At 42.6% G+C, this 22,173-nt stretch overlaps 1 protein-coding gene across 3 annotated transcripts in view; it reads left to right on the forward strand.

The window, feature by feature from the left end:
- The window catches only part of PRR5 (proline rich 5), a 93,875-nt gene that overhangs the window by 11,375 nt on the left and 60,327 nt on the right, over positions 1 to 22,173 (forward strand). For all 3 annotated transcript variants that reach the window (XM_049822594.1, XM_049822596.1, XM_049822598.1), the window contains exon 2: positions 11,698 to 11,870. The gene's annotated coding sequence lies outside the window, so the exon portion shown is untranslated. The remainder of the gene's footprint in view (positions 1 to 11,697; positions 11,871 to 22,173) is intronic.

Raw genomic sequence — 22,173 nt, forward strand, 5'->3', positions numbered from 1 at the left:
GATACCAACTCTGTGTGAAACAAATGGAGTCTGCCAGCCTTTTGTGGCGTCTTGTAAAAGCCTTTTTCTCCCTCATTGTTTGAAAATGAAGGGAAATAGGGAGGAATTTTTTGAGTCGTCTAGCATGCTGCTATGAGATTATGTGGAAATGCTTTTGCTACTCTTTAGTTACCCATGAATGATTGTGCCTAGAACATATCCTTAGAGAACATATGCTGCTGGTTTTGCTTATGCTTAATTATCTTTTTTGTGCTGCCTTCCCACAGCACCTACCTCAGTCAGATTTTGGTCTGTAAATCTATGGTTGAGGCTCCGTAGTTGGAGAATAATGCAAAAAAGCCCAACAAATAATAGTTCAAAATACTTAAATACAACTACTTCTATGCTATTTTGTAGATGCTTAGGAGCCTGCTTGATAAAACTTGGTGGAAAAAAATTGTCCAACTTGCAGTTAATTTTTATTGAGGTGCGATTGTCCTTGAAGCTCAGAGAGAGTTTTCCCTGAATAAAGAGTCTTGAGAAACTATGCTTAGGCTTGTGCAGTCTCTTGAGTAGCTTTCAGGTTTGGGGTTTGTGTTTTGGGGGGTTTCCCCCTCTTTGTTCTCTTTGCGTCTGAACCCTTGGCAGCTTTCCAGCATTGTTCTCCGACCTGCTGTGAACGAGTGCAGCAGCAGTGCTCTCACCGCTAATTCAGCAGCGATTGAGCGATAACTTTTGGTAAAGGTTAGAGACGCCAGCTGAGCGTAGGTTCAGAGTCACCCACCCAGCCACATGCGTCAGCTTGTGGTTCCTCCCCATTGTATGTTCCTGTTTCTTGCTCAGTGAAGGTGAGCACTACCAAAGCTGGTCATTGCTCTTCGGGCTCCTTCCAATTCAGTTTTTCTTAGTGTATTTTTTCTTTCTTTTGTTGCGTACGTGGAATAACTGATGCTCCACTGTAAATACTGTGGCCCTGGCAAAAGCCTCTCTCTCCCCCTCTTCGTTATAAATGCTATAGAGATGCTTGTGTCTCTGCGTAGTGCAGAACAGTGACAAAAAAGATTCCAGGTAAATTCATTGTCAAAGCACTTACTAGCCAGTATTGTCCACCGGCACAGTTTTGATAAGCCCTACAGTGTGTCTTAATATCCAGATTCTTCCTTCTCTTTGGTTATGACCTAACTTTTGCTATTGTTATGCAGAGTTTTAATAAGATATCCCAAACTTTGGTTTCACATGTAGCAAAATCTTCTGGTTGGTTGTGCTGCTGGATCTGAAATCCAAATCGTGTTGCCCTTCAACTACCCGTGATCCTAGACCTGCAGTGTTTCCTTTGCTTTCATGGAAGCTTGAAAATTCTCCAACTCCAATCTTTTCTTGAAGTAGCAGTTTTGTTCAGGTTTTAAATGACGACTCCTGCTTGCATAGGGTTGTTACCCGCTTACAAAAGGGTTGTGGACATAGCATTAAAAAGGTCTGTAGGTTTGCGTTCTTGCACCAGCAGGAAGATGCACTGAGGCTTTTGTTGGATGAGTCAGATAAGGCACGGCAAAGATGCTGCACTGCCATCTGCTTCACAAACTGCTTTTGCTGGTTAAAATATGGAGAGGCACCCTTTGCCACAGCTGTTTGATACTGCCCCTGCCAGAGTCTTGCGTGTCTACTTAGCAGAATAGACTGAGCACTCCCTAACCCACTTCAGGCAAAATCGGAAAGCTCAGGTTAAACTGCGGATGGGAGCTGCTTGCACGGGGATGGCTGTGTTAGTGCTGGTGTGGCTGCTCCTCCTCTGCCCTGGGCAGGAGGGATCCTTGGACCTGGGCACTGCTTTAACCCTCCCACTTGCATCTGCTAAGGGATCTGTTTGCACAGTGACAGTAAGCAGGGGCTTAGGCTGGTTTAAATAAATCCATTTAACACTAGTGCAGCAGTCATGTTCTGGCAGAACTGGAGTGTTCCAGTGAGCCTGGATAATATGTTAGTTTGCAAAATGTTCACCTTTAAATTGCCCAGTATTCTTTTTCTAGCAGCACTTTTCCTCTCCTCTGCCTGGTGAGAGGCTAACACTTGGGGCTTTCATTTATGAGTGTTTTTTTTGTCCGTGTGTCTTGGTACATGCTCCCAAAGCTCACAGAGCACTGTGCAGGTAGCAGGCTGCCTGTGGTCTCTCAGCAGGTGGTAACTCTTCCTTTGCTGGAAACAAACTCATCCATCCATTCATGTGTGAATATGTCAACAGTCATGGAAATTGCGGTAGGAATGAAGACATGACAATGAAAGTCTCTCAGCACAACCTGGCAAATTAAAATGGGGAAGACACCACCACTCAGAATGAAAAGGATCTTATTTTTAAAAGTTCGAAGTTGTGTAGAACTTAGCCAAATTGGGGACCAGTTGGGTAGTCCAGGGTAAGTCATTGCTTTTACCAAGTGGAGGAGAATGGGGAAGAAGTTTTAGGTTTGGTTTGATTGTTTTTTTTTTACTGATGAATCAGTGTTCCTCCCCCCCCCCCCCCCCTTCTTTTTGTAGTAAGGGTGTTTCGTTTCAGTTCAGCTGATACCAGTTTAGCCCTCAAGATGGTCTTGAGGCATGTTTGTATGCTCACAACAGTGGCAGGTTGGGACAAAGCAGTGCCATGACAGTTGATGAAGTGACATCATATTCTGGCTGTAGAATGACTGAAGGGAGACACTTAGTGATATTGCTGCTGTTGCAGTTACTTGATCATGATTGTACTTAAGTAGCTTATTAGCAGAACCATTGTATTAGACTTTACATAAGTACATGGAAATAGACACTTAAAATGCATATATATATATATACACACTTAAATATGTATACACATTCTAAGTTAATAAAAAATAAGATGTCTAGTGAGAACTCCTTGGAGTGAGAAGTAACTAAAGCCAGTGCCAGTGAGGATGCTACAGCCTCCTTCAGTCCTCCAATAAATGCCCAGTGTCAACTGGCATGATCTAAGTCTCAATGGACAAGTATATACTAGACTTTTCTGTGATTAAACTGCCAGCCATCCTGCTGGAACAGCTTCCAAATCACACTCTTTTCAGCCGATAGGCTGGGTTTTCTTCCTTGATTTCTTTGCAGCTGATGAGCCAAACCAGCATCACACCTGCCTGCCGTTCATCCGCCAGCTTTGCCGGTGCCAGACCAGCTGTGCAGCAGCAGTTGCCATCTGTCTGGGGTGAGGACAGATTGCTAGTACAGAGACTCAGGAAGTAATTAGAAGGCGAATTTAATTTGCTCTTCAAGTACATTCAGGTCCAAGTAGCTCGCCCTCCCCCTGACAAAAGAATCGGGTGGGGAAAGGAAAGAAAAGGATAGGAGGGAAATATAGGGAGGAAAGAGTCGAGCTGCATCCTCGCCATCTGTCCACTTGGACTTGCGCAGCTGCTCTGCCATTGACAGGTTGCCGTCTCTCCAACCCAGCGCAGACAGCCAAATGACTTGCATCGTGAGCATAAACCACTGAAGATTAATGCTAGTAAATAGCCTGGTCAGAATAAACTATACCCAGAGGCAGAGCCTTTAACGGCTCAAACCCCCTTGATATCCTCTTCCTTCTTCTCTCGTTTCTTCCTTCTCTCCACCCCAGATTTCCCCAGAATTTGGGAGCCAAATATAATTTCAGTATGTGTGCTTTTTCTGGATCGAATCCCATGCCTCTGAATGCAGCACCATCAGTTTTGGAACATTAAAAGGTTACCTAGAAGCAAAGGGGAATGGCCAATTAGAGCTACAGTGGAACTACTTCTGTGCTTAAAATTAGTTAAGGATGTGCTTAAATGCTTCGTTAGCTCAGGGCCTCCATCTGCTACCTGGCGCTGTACAGTTTCTGACAGTCCCAGCTCCAGGGGCATGGGGAAGATGCCCTCCTTTTATTTGAGAAGAATATGTATTTTGTATCAGTTGCTGTGGAAATGTGGAAAATAGGCAAACGTGGATTTCAAGGTAACAAATACTTGAAACTCAGCAGAAATACCTAGGGTGAAGTGTGCTTTTGTGAATGGCTTTAGATACCTTCCTTGAAATCTCAGTTAGGCACTCAATAGGTGTCTGAGGGGTTGCCCCAGCGCAAGGTGCGTGGAGTCCACCTCTCCTCTCCTGGAGCTGCAGGCTCTTCAGGGTGGTCTTATAACAACCTGAGACCTGATCTAGTATCTGTTGACATCAATCATCAATAGAAAAATATTTTGTGTACCCAATACAAAAAAATCCAGCACACTGCTATTTTTGGTTTTCATCTCCTGGTATTACTAATGATCATAGAGATTTTCCAGAGATTAGTCACTGGCAAGTGTCCCTTCCTGAGCCTGAAGGACCATTCAGGCAGGTGTTAATCTCCAAGAATAGCTCTGCACTTGAGTCATTACTGAAAAATTGAATATTGTTTAGAGGCTTAAGGTGTCTTTCATAACTGTTCAGAGAGAGATAATGGGATGACAGTTTTTACATCTGTAGTATTTGCACTGTAGGACTTTAAATTATTGATGGCAGGAGCACAAAGAGATAGCCGAGTTGAATGCAGGGGCTTTTTGTGATAGTTGTGTGATTGCTGCTACTTCTATTTACCTCTTCTTTTTTTGAAGTCAGTTTATTTCCCACAAAACCCTTCCCTACATACTGCCTCCAGCACACCGAGTCCTGACATTGCTTCACAGTTTATCTAGCTTCTGCTTGGTTTCGGTGATGGAGGATCAATGGAGCCACGAACTTGCGGAGTTCTGTGTGAGTCCAAGCCCAGCATTCCCATCTCCCCAAACTTTGGCAACTGCGAGATTAGAGACCTGGCCTGTCTCCTCCCAACAGCAGCTTATCCTCTGCTCTCCTGGTATATCATCCTCATTAGAGAGGCATCAAAAACTTCTTTTATGTCCTTTTCTCCTTTTATTCTCAAGGCGTTCAGGCAGCAGTACCTGCTTTGAGAATGGCAGCAGATGCAGGCTGTGGAGCTGTATTCTCATGTTACGGGGTTTCCTCAGGAAGCTTTTGACTAAGCAGCTGCTGGCTCGTGTGTAGTCAGAAGCTGAATCTGAAATTGTAGTAGAAATGTCAGAGGAAATATAAGAAGTCGCTGCCTGCAGCTATTTGCTACCTTTCTTCAAAATCTGCAAGGCTGGTAGAGCAGAAAATATCTCAGTATTGCATCTGGCACCTTCACCAGAACCTCACCTTCCTCGGCAGCAGAGCTGACACCACTGGATTTTGTGCAGAACCAGAGTATAACGCATTCCCTCTGCCAACTGCGCTTTGGTAGGGCAGGGAAAGGGGCAGAAGGGGTAGTAGTGTCATCATTTCTCAAATTTCTCTTTGCAGACTTGGAAACCATCTGTAATGAGCTTAGGATGTACTGCCTTCTTACTGTTCTTTTCTTTTTTTTTTTCCCCCCGTTTCCCTCACATTATTAAATGCAATTACTTCTGCTTTCAGGCTGCATGACTGTAATGACAGTAGAGTACTACCCATCTAAGGATTGCGCTCTCTTTTTTTTTTTTTTTTTTTTTTTCTCCTTCCCCCTCCCCCCTCCCCCCTTGCAGTCATAGTGATCCTGGAAATGGGGAATTATGGTGTTTCACATTCCTTTTGCCCAATGCATGCCACCCAAACAAAATTTTCTTTTGCAGCCAGGGCTTTGTGAGCATCTCTTGTAAAACTCCGCTACAGGTCCTGCATATGTCTCTAATCTGGTGCCAATGCTGGCATCGTTAGGCTTGGTTATCCCTGCTGTGGCCATAAGTAACCCCAGCTCTGCTCTAAAAATAGAGAAATGTGAGTGGCTTTTGCTCTGGTGTATGCCTGAAACGTGCTGAGCCAGAAGCTTGGTGGTTTGAGCGGAGAAGTCCATGTTAATGTTGACGGTTCTTAGAGCATGTCTAGCAAAGTCTACAGATTTGTGAAAAGAGACAGATGAAATTGTCAAGGGGGTTTGTGGGTTGTGACCTTGTCATTCCTTTTTGCCATGCAGACTTGAAATTCTTGCTGTGTTAGAAGTCACTTCTGGCTCCGCTTTGCTGTCAGATACCTGTCTCTCCCTCTCCTGTTGCTTCTTCCAAAGCTTGCTTATTGCTGGCCTTGCCAGGAGCGATGGATCGGCTGAGAAGGGTGTGATTTGTTTCTCTAAGCTGGTTATGAGTCTCAGTTGTGCAGGATCCATCAGTCTCTTAATCTCTCCATAGAGGGTTGCTGCTGTTCTTAATAGGAAGCTACCGTTCGTGGCGGATGTTTTTCACGTAGGCTTCAGAAGCAGCTACTTTAAATGTGGTCTGGCACCTCTGCAGACAGAGGCTGAGCACTGGGCTTGGAGAGGGGCCAGGGTGAGGATGGCTGTGGGCAGGACCTCCCCGTGGTGCAGGGATCGCTTATAAATAGGAAGACAAATTGAAATGTTCCCTTTTTGCTTTTCCACCTCTTGCAGGTCTTGGGAATGAGGAAGGAGGCCAGTAAGAAATGTTGGCATTTTAGTGAAAAGCAAAGGGGAATGCCTCTTTTTTTTTTCTTCTTTTTTCTGAGAAATTTTGCCACAGAGATAGTGCCAGGTTGCTGTGCAAAAAAATCCTCCCTGGATTTGCTTGGTGTTCAAATACAGGGGTAAAGCAGTTGACAGTCCCTGTCCATGAGATTGCCTGAAGTGACTGTGCGAGCAAAGGCTCAAATGAAATTCTTCCAAAATGCCCTCGTTTACACTCACTGCATCCTTTTCCAGTAAAACCCTTCAAATGCTGCTTCAAAAATTAATGAGTTTGAGCGCTTTAACGGAAGCAGAGAGACTTTTCTGTTTCATCCTGAAAGAGCCTGTGGAAAGTTCAAAGGGAACTTTTAGTGTTTAGTTATGCTGCATTCACCCATCCAAGAACTCTTCTCCCTGAGTTACCTGAAGCTTTAATGTTTTATTGAGACCGCTGTGGGATGTTGACTTTCATGTGAGGCTTGTAAATGGGCAGCCTGTAAAACCAGGGCACTAATATATCAAATATGAATTTAGCTTAAAATGATGGATGTTATGAATAGGATTTTCCAGTCTTTTCCTGCTGAAATTGTTGAATATTTTTCTTTAATTTTCATTAAAGCAGAGCCAGGGTAGTGCAGAAAGATTTAAAAATCTCAGTCTATAAAGACAGTTATGAATTTGAGGAGCACTGCCGTTGGGATTTTTTGTCTGTTTTGTTAAGTGGTAGTCAGCCCTTGAAAAATGTGTTATTGTTCTACCTGCATGATTAAATTCACAGCCTGCTTGTCTGTGTAAAAACACTGGCAGTGATGCAGTTACATTTGCAAGCTTTGCTTGTGAGAGGTTTTCACTCAGCTGAATACAAATTAAACTTGGGGTGCTGTGAAGTCCAGTTCACAAGGTGCTCTCTGCAAAATGGAGCATCGCCACCAATATCTGTGGAAGCACGCTTGCAGTAATCTTTGTACCACTTGTCCGTGCAATCAGTTAGTCCTTTCATTTAAGATTCGGTCTATGGGAAAGGAAGAATGAGGGAGGTTTTAAATATGAATTACTGGAGTTTTGAGTGTGGAGAAAGTCATAATCTGAGATGGGAGATCTTTTGGTTCTTTTAGACTAGTTTAATCCTGTAATTGGCCCCTTGAAGTTTCATTTTTGTTTTTGGTATGTACTAGCTATTTCTTTGTCTCCATGGAGTTAAATTTGACACTGCTTAATGCAGAGCTTTCTACAACTTTTTCAACTGACTTCTTTTAAGAATAACATCAAGGATTTTCAGGAGAAATTATCGCCTTTAGGGTTCTATCTTCTTAAGTTTATGTCCTCAGAGATATAAAAGCAGATTAAGTGTCACTATTGCAGCAGAAAAGAAACTCAGCAATACATGCAACAGAAACAGACTGTCAGCAAAAAAAAAAATTCAGCTATGAGAAGTCAGCATTAAAAACAATCTTATTATTTGTCTGAGGTACAATGTTGCCCCAGGGAAAGTCAACAGGGGCTTTCCTATCCATTTCTGTAGCCAGAATTCATCCTTTAGTTATAATTTGAATTTATGGTATGAGCTTTAATTCCATTGAAGTGAAATATTTTTTTAAAGGAGAAAGATCAGGGAAATAAAGCCCAGAAGACATACTACCATCTTTTTATCTCTGGCAAAAAAAAAGAAAAAATACTTTATAGCTGCAAATGTTTCACAGGTCTGAAAGAAGAGTGAACCAAGGTGCTTGGGAAGCCAGTTATAGCATAGGCTGAACCCCATGGTTTTGCTTGGTGGGACCAGTTGCAGACTGGCTTGTTAAATGGCTGGGGAGGGGAAGGCCAGGAGCACAAAAGGCCACTTGCTTCAAAGACTGAAATAAGGCTCAGCTAGCCCGAAGAAAATGTATATGTACGTAACTCAAGGAATAAAGCCAAGAGTACAGATGGTACTTTTTATATCGACTTCATTCTTCCCATGCACTCTTTTCTACACTTCTGGTTGATTGACCTGAGCTTGCAAAACTCTCAAACTAGTGACCAAGCCTTTGCAATTTCCAGCCATTGATATTCTTCCTGGTCATTGCAGCCCCAAATCAAAATCTTCTAATAGAAAAAGGTCCGTAATGGTGCTGCTGTGGGTTTGTACATGACTGACCTTGATCACGTCAGCCTGCCGGGCTGATTGTAGTTTAATTGCAATCACCATTTCCACCCAGTGTGTTGATTCTTGGCTTGCACCTTTGTAGACTGCAGTCACTGAAATGATAGAGCTCACTTGCCGGCCGCTTTACAGCTGAATTGAAAGACACACGCAGTAATACCTGAAATTAGAGTCCGTGTGACTGGTTTCTCAGGCCGTAGCTGGCTGAGCAGTAGGTGTAAGTGGGGCAACTGTCAGCTCCACTGAAATACTGATTTACAGCAGCTCTCGTTGTCAGTCCTGAGGAGGAACTGACATTCCCTTCGCTGAGCAAGTTCATGCTGTATGAGAAATGAATTTCACCCACACTCACAAATAAGTTAATTTTAAAGTACGGTCACTTAGAAAAGGAGGGCAGTTATATTAATGTATTATTTATAATGCACCTGTGATGCATGATCCTGTGTTTTACCCTATATTTTTGAATATTCTCTAGCATTTGGGCATCTAGCCTCTCTGCCAGAAGTAGCATTTTAGATTTTAACAAATTCCAAAATAGCTGTTTTTTCAAGCAGCATCACCAGCCATGCTACACCTTTTCCTCCTCTGGCTCACATGCAGAATATACCTGGAACTCACACTGCCCTGCAGCTCAGAGCAGTTTGAGCTGAATCTGGATTTGTGGCAGCTTTGGAGTCCAAAAACCTCTGGAGTCGTGTTCCTTTCCATGCTGGTCAGGAGGTCTCTAAAAGTACAATGTGACAGTTATGTCTCCAAAAGTATTTTGGGTCTTTCACAGTGATTCTCCTCAGAGACTTGTATTGCTGCTTTCCCTATAGCACAGTGGAGGGATGGGTAAGTAGTTCTGAAATTCTGCCTGTGGGAGATGCCTGGTTTAAGGCATGGTATCAATACTTGATAACAAAATGCTATATGAATTCTTGATTTGCTTTACCTGCCAAAATAACATACTGATTGCTCAGCTGGTGTGAACAATATGCTTAATTACAGTCTCCTGGAACTTGTGTACAACAGCATCATGGGTTGGTTTTTTTTCAGGCATTCTCTTCTTCCCTTTCCCCTGAACCTATAAATAGTTTAAGATATACAGGCCACTAGATGAAAGCAAGATAAATGTAATTCACAAGTTTAAAAAAAAATTATTTATACTTCATGAATGCATTGACGGAATAGCTGAGCTTTGATCGTCAAAGTTGGGTTGACTTAAATAAAAAAGGCAGTGGAGTTTTATTCTGAAATAACCCCCTCAAATCCTGAAGAATAGTGTGATGTTGGTTTACTACCCCAGCTAATCAAATTATCACAGGTTATAGGCAAAATGGAGGATATTTTTAATCTGCTAGCATAGAAATGTCAAAGCAGGATCTCCAAGCAAAACACTGCTTTCGTTCCCATAAGCATCTACTATTTTGAGAACCAAATAGCTATTATTACCCTTTCTGTCTGTCCATAATATCTGTCTAAAATCAGTGGGATTTCTCATATACTTTAAACTAGAAGATTAAGAATCTTCTTCAACTTGCCTGTTAAGCAGGGAGGGGGGAAAAAGCCAAAATTCATGGCAAGGCCTATTATTTTAGATACGTACTTTGACAGTATCCACTTCCAGCTGAGATCAATTGGTCATAGCTTTTGGAAGACCTCAATGTCCTGACCACTCTAGCAGTTTTGGCAGACGCTCTTAATATAAACCCAGCTATATCAAGAAAGCTCTAGTGTGACAGCTTGCTTTGCTTAGAGCGGTTTTTCGTATACTAGTGCAACATATAGCGGTGTCCACGGGAGTTTTTGTTGGTATAGCATGTTCGTATCCAGTGTACTATGCTCATATCTTGTCTTTTTGCTATACATCCTGCACTTCAAACTTGTTCATGTGTCATCTCCCAGATGCACACGTGTCGCTGAAAAGGTTGCTTTCCCTGCCTTGCCCCTAGGTATTTAAAATACCAGTTCATGGCTGTAGCCTACAAGCTGCAGATAATTTCTCCTATTCTGCAGGCTGTCTGCTGAGCTGCTTGTGTGTGTGCTCCTTAACGCATTGCAGTCAAAATGCACTGACTTCGCACAACACTGTTATTTAAACTAACACCTCTGATTTTGAGTAAAATAAGTGGTAACAGAATGAAGCTCACACCCATAGAGCAGAAAAAAGGTGGGAATGTAAGGGGGTTTCTTAGTTCTCTTAAATGCAGGAAAGATTAACCTTAAAGTATGTATTTGTAAACACATGCAGTTATTTACATCCTGGCAAAGTGGATATGAAATGCCACAAAACAAAAGCAAGAGTGGTTTGTATGCAGGATAAACTGAGCCAAAAAGGACATCTATATATTCCTAATCAGATTTAGCAATGTGTTAAAGTTGGTGCTAATGACTATGCAAAGTGCAAGGCATGAAGAATTGCACTCAGAATGTGGATGCAGATGTATGTGGATACTGCTGTGTGTCTCTGTATGGGTTTTTTTCATAATAGTGTTTTATATTTATTGACCAGTGATTAAAAAAAAAATCTTTGTATTATGAAGATGTTTATATTGTAAGTCACATAATTATAAATCCTGTGCTGTACTAAGATATCCGCTCTGGAGTGGTTTATTTTGTTAATAGTCATCTCAGAGGCACTTCAAGACCAGCTCAGGACAGGCAGTGATATTATGACCATCATTTGAAGCCCTAAAGAAAGAATTTCCAATATTTCTAAATGATGCATTTAAGACCTTTCTAGGCCTCATAAGACAGCTGCTCTCCAAAGGTGATCACTGCAGATTGCGCAGCCTGTTTCAGACCTTTTTCTGTCACCTCTTTAGTCCTGGAACACAGAACTACTTGCACTGTGTGTGCTCATGGAAACTCTCTTATCCTCTTTAGTGATAAGCATAGCTCTTCACGCTGGTGTCAGTGAGTTGCTCCCCCTGAAGAAAGTAAAACAGAAAAGGGAAAAGTGCAAGAAGCAGCATTAAATTGTCAGTGATGAGGTGGAACACGACTGATTATTGTACTACTTGTACTTCTGTGTCTGTCATATATGGGCTTACTAGTGCACTCTCGAGAAACAACTCCTAGAATAGCAATACTTGCAATACTACTTTTTGTTCATCTTTTGTTGCAGAGCTACCTTTATTGCAAGGCAATTGACTTTTTCAACCAAATTGTATTGCCTGTCAAGAATTTTCATGTGACTATCGGAAACGTGCTGCCAAGAATTTTCATGTGACTATCGGAAACCTGCTGCAGAGTCTTCCCTATTTGCTATTCACTCCTGTTCTCTTCTCCCTTTAGCAGGTAAGCACCTGTTTCTGCAACACTATTTTCAACTGGAAAATGTTTCCAATTTCAGACACCTGGAGAGTTCATTTTGTTGGACTAACTAGGGTTAACATCTGTCTTCCAAAATTTCCCACAGAACCCACTGTATTTTCTGCTACAGAAAAATATCTGAATAACAGTGCAGTACTTTGGGATTTTTAACATCAGCTCATGTCAGTCTACATCCCTCTAGCTTTAGTGCAGCTTAAAAAATGGTATGCATGAACTTTCAGCTGTGAATCTATTTACAGCTGAATCAGGGTTGTGAGCAAGCAATATAGAAAATTACTTGAATTTCTGCACTCTGAGAGGAGCCTCTAAATAACTTCATGTCCTTGGGAAAAAAAAGCCCTGAAATAGAGAGCCAGAATGGGTGATGCAAAAGCTCGGGTGTTACCCATCATGGTGACCTCGAGCTGAATGAGAGGGTTCAGATACTGTTCACCAAGATCATAGTCAGACAGCCGTTGCAGAAACAGATTAAGCTGCCCTGGCTGGCTGTGCGCTGAAGCATATGAGGAATTCTCAAATGACCTATATATGATTGATGTATACGTAGGTGTGGCAAGAACAGGCACCGAACAGCTGAGTGGTAGTAATATCTTACACAGCTGCAGCTATTTCTGCAGAGGTGCTTGGCACAACCCACTAGAGTTCCTTAATATTCCCGCGTTTGAGACACAAGGTTTTTAGGAAGGAGGAAATTTTTACAGATTTCTTGAAATTACTTGCAGTAAATGCTAGTCATGAAGGGAGAGTGTGTATGGGGGTGTGTGTGCATTTATGTGAAAGGAAAGTAAATGTGCTTAATCTGTCTTTGATGTTGCTCTGTTTTTCTTTTAACATTATCATTGCATGTAGTAGCTCTTATTTTTTCAAAACAACTTAGAAATTTTCTTAGAAAACAATTGCCAGTTTTCTCCTCCAAAAGAATTTTCTTTCTGAACACATTAAGGCACTTATTTTCCCTTAAAGATTTATTTGCTTTATCACTAAGCTGCAGAATCCAACCTCTGCCATGGCTTCAACTTTTTTTTCCCTCTGTTTTTTAAGCAAAGAAGCCTTTTCTAAAGGATTCACTCTTGAAAACTTCTCGTTTGATTTACTTGGTGGTAATGCATGCTTTCTTCCCAGTTTGTATCAAGCGGTAAATGATGGGAATGCCTGTTCTGTGCTATTCCATTGCCGTGGTAGCTGGATTTTGCTACAGTGGTTACTTGGTCTCATCTCAGGCAGCAGGGGTAAATGGTCCCCTATAATCTGCAGCTCCCACCGGGGCCTTGCACCGTAATCCAGTGCAAGGCTGTAACCTACAGCAGAATTTAGCTTGGTCTGTAAACTGGGTGCAGATGTTTAAAAGTGAGAGAAGTCATTTTCATTTGTGCTGCACTTTTTGCCGTAAGGATTTCCAAGGTGTTGTTAGCTACTGCCTTTCTGGATTCCCTGAGAAGTGAATTAGCGGTATCAGTAGCAGAGAAGGGGGTATTGTACAATGGGAACTTGATAGTCCCAGGTCATGAAGAGTATGGGTATGGGTATAGCTTTTCTCCTTATAAGCGGTTCCTCTGGAAAGTTGAGGGAAGAATCTGGGTATAACTCAGTCAGGAAATCCCTGCTACCTCTGCCCACATTATTCAACCATACCCAGAAAATATCTGCTCCTGAACTTTACAACCTTCTCTAAAACAAGGACCCATGTGTGCTGTTAACTAAGTCAGCAGCCTACCAATTAATCTGTTACCAAACATGAGTTCTGTCAGCAGCACCTACAAATACAGCTGCTAGGAGGATTCAGCCATTGCCAGCAGAACTAAAAGCTGCTCTAATGCTTCACTGAAATATTTTGAGACGTTCAGTGTGAACACTCTATCTTTTTGTTCGTTGTTAAACTTTTTATTCTTGGTATTCTGTGTAACTGCCCCTCAGAGGAAACGGAGGCACGTGCATGCCTTCTGTTTCTGGCAGAGCATTTGCAAACTATCCCACTGTAAACTGTTTATAGTTTACTATGTAATCTGTAACCTTACTGTGATGGACAGTCAGATCAGAGTTCCCACCATAGGAGGAGGCATTATTAGACATTATGGCTTGAGCAAACACTCTGTCAGGGAGGTGGTGACTAGAAGTACCAATGCCTAATGAAAAAACACTGCTTGCCTGCTGCAAACCTAGCATTTTATAACTGCTTGGGGTTTTTTCATTGCAAAAGACATAACTTACTGGCAATATAATAGACTTTAAGTGATGCTTATGGTTTTATTGTATTCAAATTTTATATTCCAACAGTGTACATATTTTCACAGTTACATTTATTATTTGCTCTTCATTGTGGTATGATATAATTTAAAGGTCTTAGGAATCTGGTCCTACTGTAACAGGGACCATAGAAAACATGTATTGAAGGTTTCAGGCCCCCATTAGTTTGCATCTGCAGGCCATGGCCTTTGTAAATGGTTGTACATAGGTTTTACTTTCTGGATGTGTCCCATACTATTCCATGGAAGTGTCACAGGTTTCAAATCCAGCACATGCAGAAGCCTTGGCATGGCAGGGGCCTAATCAGAAACAGCAAAGTAATATATTTGCTGTGCTCACAAGGAGGCAGAAGTCAGTAGGAGAGTGTTGAGATCATAAAGGAGATTAGCAATGTTTACTGTGTCACAGCTGATAAGCACTCAATCTGTTCATAATTAGTATTATGAGAAGTTCCTGGGAAAGTTGTAACTCTTTCTTTGCTCCCTTTTTTCTCCTCTTCCAATTCAGATGAGAACCTGACAGTATTTTTATTTATTGTTTAATTCTCCTTGTCCACTGCTGGACTGGGTGTTACTCTCAGCTCAACTCTTCTCTAAAATTTCGGTGGATTCCCTAGCCAGAAGATGCTCTTAACCGGCAAATCCTACTTGCCTTTCTGTTGAGGCTGTCCCAGGAAGGCTGCTCCTTTTCTCTCAAGCCCACAATGCCTTTGGTCAGCAGCAGACTCTCCTAGAAATACTCCTAATTTAATATCTCCCTACTTGAAATACCAACTGAGCTTGAAAACCAAAGATAGCTCCCAAAGGTCTCTTCATCTAGGGTCAGAGCATGTACTTGAGGAAATGAAACATTCATTAGTTGGATGCCAGATTATTTACACTTGTATCATGATCAATCAGGCAGTAAGAGACTGGGGATGACATTCATCTCATCTAATTTTAGGTATTAATAGCTTGGAATACCATATCCGTATCTGAACTGCTCACATTATGTTCTCTTTATAGTTGGTGGAGAGAACAGGCACGTCCCCAGCATGACTTTCCTGACCAGGTTTAAGTATCCTGTATAGGATGTGATGAAGTGCACTGTGGATGTGTGCCCCGTTTTCTCCAGCAACTACAGAGTGAGGTCTGGATTTTCCTGTACATCTCTACTTGTGAGACGTACATATCCCACTCCTGATGTCCCTTGCCTCATTTCCTAGTAGCTAGTGCTGAATGAGCTTAAAAAATGGAAGGCCAAGCTAGAGTGACTGCACTTTATCACAGGAGAGTCTTAATTCCACCTTCCAGTTCTGACCTGCCAGGTCACTATGCTGCTGTCACTGCAGTCATGAGTATCTTGCCTCTTCACAGCTCTTATGGATAATTTAATCAAAAGGAAGGAATTATTCCAAATGTTACTCCCAATTTTCTTCCTGTTACTTATTTACCAACTCATTAAAATACAAACAGTAGTAAAGTGTAGATAAAAGCATAAATATTCTATCTATAGATCTACCTATCTAACTGTATATGAAATAACAGCTAAAGTGTTACATTTATTACATTTAACTTTGCTATAAGTAAAGGAAGGTGAAAATAGTATCTTTCATTCCTCTTTTTTTTCCCCAACTCTACTCGAATGCAACCCAAACAACTTTAACAGATCTAAGCAAAGGAGGACAGGTCACCTCACTGAGATCTGAATAATCTTCCAAAAGTTAAATAATGAGTATTACCAAAATAAGGCCTTAGAAAATCATATGCCTGGCACAAAAAATTATTATGTGGGCTTGAAAATGGATTATTTTTTTTTATTTCTGCAGAGCTTGTGTTCTGCATTTGAACCAAAATGGGACTTCTAACTGTTTCAGCACCTAACATTGATGACTAGATAGCATCTCTTGATAAAAGTGTAAGAGAAGTGTGAAATGCAAGTGGGTCCTGATCATATATCCATTAAACCTCTTAACTAGGACTTAACAAAGTATCTAATAATTTTGGATACCTTTTGGCTTTGGCTACAAAAGTTTAGTCCCTCTCATAAGGAGAGACAGTTATACAATATTAAGGATTCAGCCTTTAAAATGTAAGGCTCCTATACTTCTTTTTTAACACTACAGGGTACCAACTATAGAGTTGGAAAGCCTTTTGCCTTTAAAAAAAAAAAAAAGCTTCAAAACATTTGAACGAAGAAGATTTTCTGTTGAAAGCATTAGGTAGGAAGCAATACACTACAGTAAACAAACACTGAAACTTTCTATTTTATTCCAGCAGAATAAGTCTGGATGCATTTACGTTTCATACAACATGCTAAATTCTTGTACTAAACAAACCGAAGAAACGCAAATGGAGTCAATGAACCAAAAACCTGGATTCAAAAAGCCATTTATCTTTGTGCCAGTCTGAGTCAAAAGTTCAATTCTGGATACTCTCCTTCCTCAGAGCATTCAAATCTGGACCCAAAACTTCATTGGAGCCAATCTCTTAAAACAGATGACTAATAAAACTAACATAATGACACGCACATATATACACGCACATATCTCCTTTGTAACATGCAGAGCATTAGCTGGGGGCCAGGATTGTTTTAGATTTATTTTATGTATAAAGCGATTCAACTTTCCCTTCCCTGTCCTCCTCCCTTCTCCCAGTCTGGCCAAATCTTTGTGCTGGTTCCTACTGCTGCATAGCCAAATACTGCAGAAAGGAATACAGCTTTTTTTTTTCTTTTTTTTTCTTTTTGGTAGCAAAAATTTGAAAGTTTTTTGTTTTACTTTTTTCCCCATGTTCATCAATCAAATTAAACAGCTTAAAAATTGATGCAAGCAAATGGCATCCAAAGTGCCCTTGTGCATTTTATAATTGCACCCAGCTGTGATTACAGTCCCACACAATATATTTTTGCATTTTTTTTTCTTTTGGTGCACTTCACTGGTGATTCACTTCCTAGAGGGGATTCACCCCTTTTAGGAGAGAGAGAATTCACTGGTTTCATGACCTTTTATTTCTGCAGTAGAAATGGGTGAACTCACTTGGAATAAATACAAACCAAGCCAAAACATTACATAGGACAAAATTAATTTCAAATCTGACCTTTCTGAGTCTTGGGCGGGGGGGGGGACAAAAGAAAAGAAAAAAAAAAAAAGTTGTGTCTCTCTGTCTTTTGACCAGTGCCCTACAATTTGCAAGCATCAAAATACCACAGCAGGTACTAAAGCTTTATGGATGCATGTCCTGGTGAAAAGCAGATGAATGGCAAAATGGGAAGGCTCGCAGTGGTATGGCCATTTTCCAGGTACACACTGGGGAAGCCCCTGCGGCTGCCTGGAAATGCCCGGCTGCCCTCCGGCTGCTTTGAAGCTGCCAGTACACCTTGTCGCTCCGACCCACCTCACCACCACCGCTTGTGGTGGCTGTGGCTCAGAAGAGTGGGAATTGAAGAACCAGCACTTAGAAACATACGGCTGGTTTTTGCCTGCTTATTCGATGAGGGGCTGTGGAGAACAGAGCAAAAGTGTGAGGCAAGGAGGTTCTCTTTGCTTGCCAGGGATACGAGAGTGTCCCGCGGGAAGCATCTCCCACCAGGAGGGGTACTGACCTCAGATTTTTGTGCCCCTCTAAACAGGGGGTGACATGCCACCGGTCCTGCAAGCTGCCTGAGGGAACGGGGGACCAGGGACAGGACCTTGCCTGTCGCGTTGTCCCTGCTGTCGCTGCTGCTCTCATGCCGCCTGGAAAAGCAGAAGACGGACATCTTTTATTAAAAAAAAAACCATAGATGAGAGAGCAGTGTTGCGGCAGTTAAGCTGTTTCAGTCACGGGGCCGCTGGCCTCGCCCTCAGGCGGCGGGGTCTCGGTGGGCTGCCCTGCTTGCCATTTTGTGTCACCTCCTCCGAGGCTTGCGCGGCTGGCACTCCCTGCCCTGCTGCTGGTGTCAGGCTGAGGAGCGGGGCAGGGCCCATGGGGGGACATGGAGCCATTGCCTCTGGCGACCAGTAATAAAATGGCCACCTGGGCAGCGTCTCCTCAGGCCAGGCGGCGGGAATGTGCATCCTGCCCGAAGGAGGCCATAACAAGTAGTGAGGGGCTCTGTCAAAAAGTTAAAATCTGGTTAAAAGCAACGTGCCTGGGTGCATGCCTTCACAGAAGTTATGGTGCATTATTTTATTGGGTTTTTTTGTTTGTTTTAGATGGCTGTTTTCAGGGCTTCCTCCCCACGTGCCCGGTTGGTGGGGTTGCTGAGCGCTGCCGCAGCAGCCTCTGCCCGGCTGAGGGGGAACGCAGGCCTCGCTCTGCCTGGCCACCCTCCCAGGCGTCCTCATCACCTCAGGTCTTCACCCCTTTGGGTTTCATCAGGCTGAAACCGGGCATGTGGCTCAGATGGGCTTGAAATTTTAAAAAAAAACAACAAACAGGCTGACACAAATGGGTTTGTCAGTTTTTGAGAGTCGGGGTGAGCAAAGGCTGTAGTTTCTCTGTGAGGCCGAGATTTGTTCGTCGTCCTGTGATCCTCCCCTCAGGGATCACCATGTCTTACCGTGAAAATGTCAAGTTGGTGAATTCTGGTACCAACCTATTTATAAACACCAAAGTATCTTGAAACGACTCGAGGCAGGGATTTGAGCACAGAGCTGACCATGGTCCAGGCTTCCCCACTCGTGAGAGGTTTTCAATTTATTTATTTTTTCCAGTGACGTTCCCAAAATGAAGTGTGCTCTGCAGGAAGCAATTCAAGCAAGTGCTGGCTTGCAAGCCTGGGACTGACTACCTGGCCTGCGGCTTTCTCTATGAAGGAGCTGTGCATCCTAGAAACATGGCCCAGGGTTTTCAGTACCAGGATGATAGCAGTCCAGCAGAGCATCTGGGAGCCTTGCTCGAGATAAGTCCTTCAACCTTTCTGCTTCAGAGTGGGGGAGCTCAGTCTGTGAGGGTTTTCAGACTGCTGGCCCTGGAGCGGCAAGCTTGAAAGACCCTGGATGGGTCACAGGTCCAGATGCCATGAAGCCTAAAACCTTTTTGGTCCCAGCAGTTTTCTGAAAGGAAAAAAAAAAAAAAAAAAGGAATTTTAGTTTTCCATAAGTTTAGAAAACTTGAACTATTTTGCAGTGAAAAAATATAGCCTGAGTTTGGAGAGCAGATCATTTGAAATGACTAAAGGAAGCCTGGTGAACAAGCAAGCTGGAGCAGCAGGACTCATCAGGAAAGAGAGAGAGGAAAGATACCACATCGCTGCTGAAGACGCACAAGCCTTCTGAATGACACCACTGTTCTTCCACCGCATCCCTCAGTACCTTGAGGAGGCTGGTGTTTATGCTGACTTCAGGGAGGGAGGAGTACCTCGACTAGTTATCTAGTTGTTGCTACCTTGTGGGGGAAAAAAAAAAAATTCTGGAAGCAAATGTAATGGAATTTGCCTTACCTGCTTGATAACAAGGCATTCCTTCAAGGTGATAACTCAAACAGTGATGTAATGTTGATGTCTGATTGAAGATTGAGACTGGCTAACGAGCTGGAGTGAGAGTGAAAGGAGTTTTTCCCAACCTTGTCATGGAGTCTAAAAAATTCTAGCACTCTGCCCTTTGAGATAAGTTATTTCCCAGAGAATCCTGAGAAAAACACTGACGTGATTCATACTGGGAGGCCATAGTGCTGGACCTGCTTGACCTGGTGAAATGAAGATTTAAAGGTACAAGTGTAAAATAATTTGTGTGATGAAGGCCTTTTTTTACCCTTGCTATTTCCACTGCCCTGTATCTCGGTGTGCAGGGACTGTCTCAGCATGTGTGTATGAAAAGATGGCAAAAGGTCCCTGTTTTTAAGTTCCTAATGAAAGCTCCACTGTGCTGAAGGCTACAGAGTCCAACTACATAGCTAGATGTTGCAATTTTGGATTACCTTTAAAATCTGTCTGGCAATTTTTCCATTCAGAAAAATACCCTTGTGATGCCAAGGGAGAATGATAAATTTTCTGAAAGAATCCATTTGTATTGAAGGCTAGGCTTTTTTGACTTTTACGGGACTACAAGATTTGTTCCAGAGAGCTACAGTACTGTTTGAGTAACAGCAGCGTAGTACTACCAGAGTCAAAGATCCCGCAAATTTGCATACCTCTTTCTTGCATTGCTCAGTACTGAAGTGACCTCCCTGACTTATGCACAGGAGGTGGCAGTAATCTCAAGGCATGGTTCATCTTTCCAGACATGCTCACATTCTCATAGAGAGAATATCACACAAGTGATATCCTGGCTTTGAGAGTAAAGCCAGGATATCACTCGTAACTAACAGCTGGCCACCAGTGCAGTTTATTAGAAACTCAGCTAGTTACCAAAGTGGGTTCTTTATCTTGGTGACCTTCCAAGGCAATCAGAGCCTTCTTGGAAGACCTTGATTCTGATTCAGAAGTGTTTGGATATAAGAAAAATAGCGCTGCGCAGCACACAGTTCTGATCTTGCAGGGTTCACAGATTTGGAAGGCGCTGTACCATAGATAACTATAGAAGACAGCACTGAGATACTGTAGCTGCTGCATCAAGGTCATGGTGTTCTGGGATCCAATTAAAATTATGCAAGATAGGCAATTTAGGAAAGAATTCACACAGAGCTCGGGAAGGAAAAAGTCATACGTGTTATGAGCTCAGTTACTTTCTAAGATTAATTTTCCACTATCTATCTCATGATCTTGTAATAAGAGCAGAAAGCATTTTAAATGTTTGATTTGCTTATTCATCAGAACTCTTGAGTCCTTGCTTTCTAAATCACAGTTAGAGGTTTGACTTCTATTTAACAGCAAAGTTGTGGGCTTGCCTTGGAGTATGTACTGGTTGCAATGGGTTGTGAATTTGGTGAGTGGGCAACAGTGAAACACAGAACGGACACGTCTGATGCTTGGAAACCCATCTCCTTCCCTGGAGGTGATATGGATAGAAAAGGTGGTAGTGCCACAGGTCCTGTAATCCACAGCATTGATCCTCACCTCCTCCAACATCGTCGTCACGCTCATTCGGATCACTGCGCTATCTTTAATTCCCAGAACCTATAAAGAGATGATGAGGAACGATACTATGAGCTAGGGGAATTGCCCTTTGATGGAAAGCTTGATATTTTGGATGGGGGTGTAACAGACCTATTCTACCCTAATTCTCTCCTAATTCGTATCTCCTGAAGGACAAGGAAAAAAAATTTAGCTATATCTACTGTACTTTAAGAACTGCTTATATTGTTATGCTCTGTAAACCAAAAACTTCTGCTGGCAAAAGGGATGGGATTTCATGGATGCTTTGAGCAAAGGCTTTCTTACAGGTATTAACTAGATTCATGACCTGTGTAAGATTAGGCTGGTGACTGGGGGCTTATTCTGAGCTCAGAGCCCTGTTTTGCTAGCTAGAGTACAAACACTGAATGAAAAGTGTAAAGAAGAGCTAAAGAACAGCTCACAGTCCAAACAGGCAAGACAAGGACTTGATTCCCTTAGAGCCAGCCGAAGAGTTGTTTGCAAACACTGTGTTAGTACCAGTGTTTTGGTCTCAGTTTTCCTTTCCCTTTTCATTATATTTAAAAACTTTGTCAGAGGAAGAATTAGCTAACCAAGAAAGACAAAAAAGGAAGAGGGAGCACTAGAGCAAAGGGTGATGGAGAAGCAGGAAGGGAGCAAAGTGGGGAGACTGAGAAGCTCAGTCAGTGAACAGATAAGAAATGTTGTCCAGCAGAAAACTGAAAAGAAGCTGGACATGGATGGTTGCTGTAGTCCAGATGGTCCTTTGCTCAGATGCAGGTCTCTCTCTCTGCTGAAAACGTCTCCTAGGCACATTCACACTGCTCTGTCTCACGCTGAACAACACTGGGAAGGGAAGGTCCAGGAGATTGGCCCTGATCCTCCACAGGTTGCAGTGATTATGGGTGTCCGTGCTTGGTGCAAGCCAGCGTATCTCCAAAGCTGGCAGTGGAACTGCAGCAGCCGTGGCTGCGTGTGGGTCAGGTATGAAGCTTTGTAGGATGGACTGCGCTTGCAGGTGTTACTGCAGAAATGGTGGGGGGAGCAG

This window comes from Accipiter gentilis, chromosome 18, assembly GCF_929443795.1.
Source record: "Accipiter gentilis chromosome 18, bAccGen1.1, whole genome shotgun sequence".
Classification (NCBI taxonomy): Eukaryota; Metazoa; Chordata; class Aves; order Accipitriformes; family Accipitridae; genus Astur; species Astur gentilis.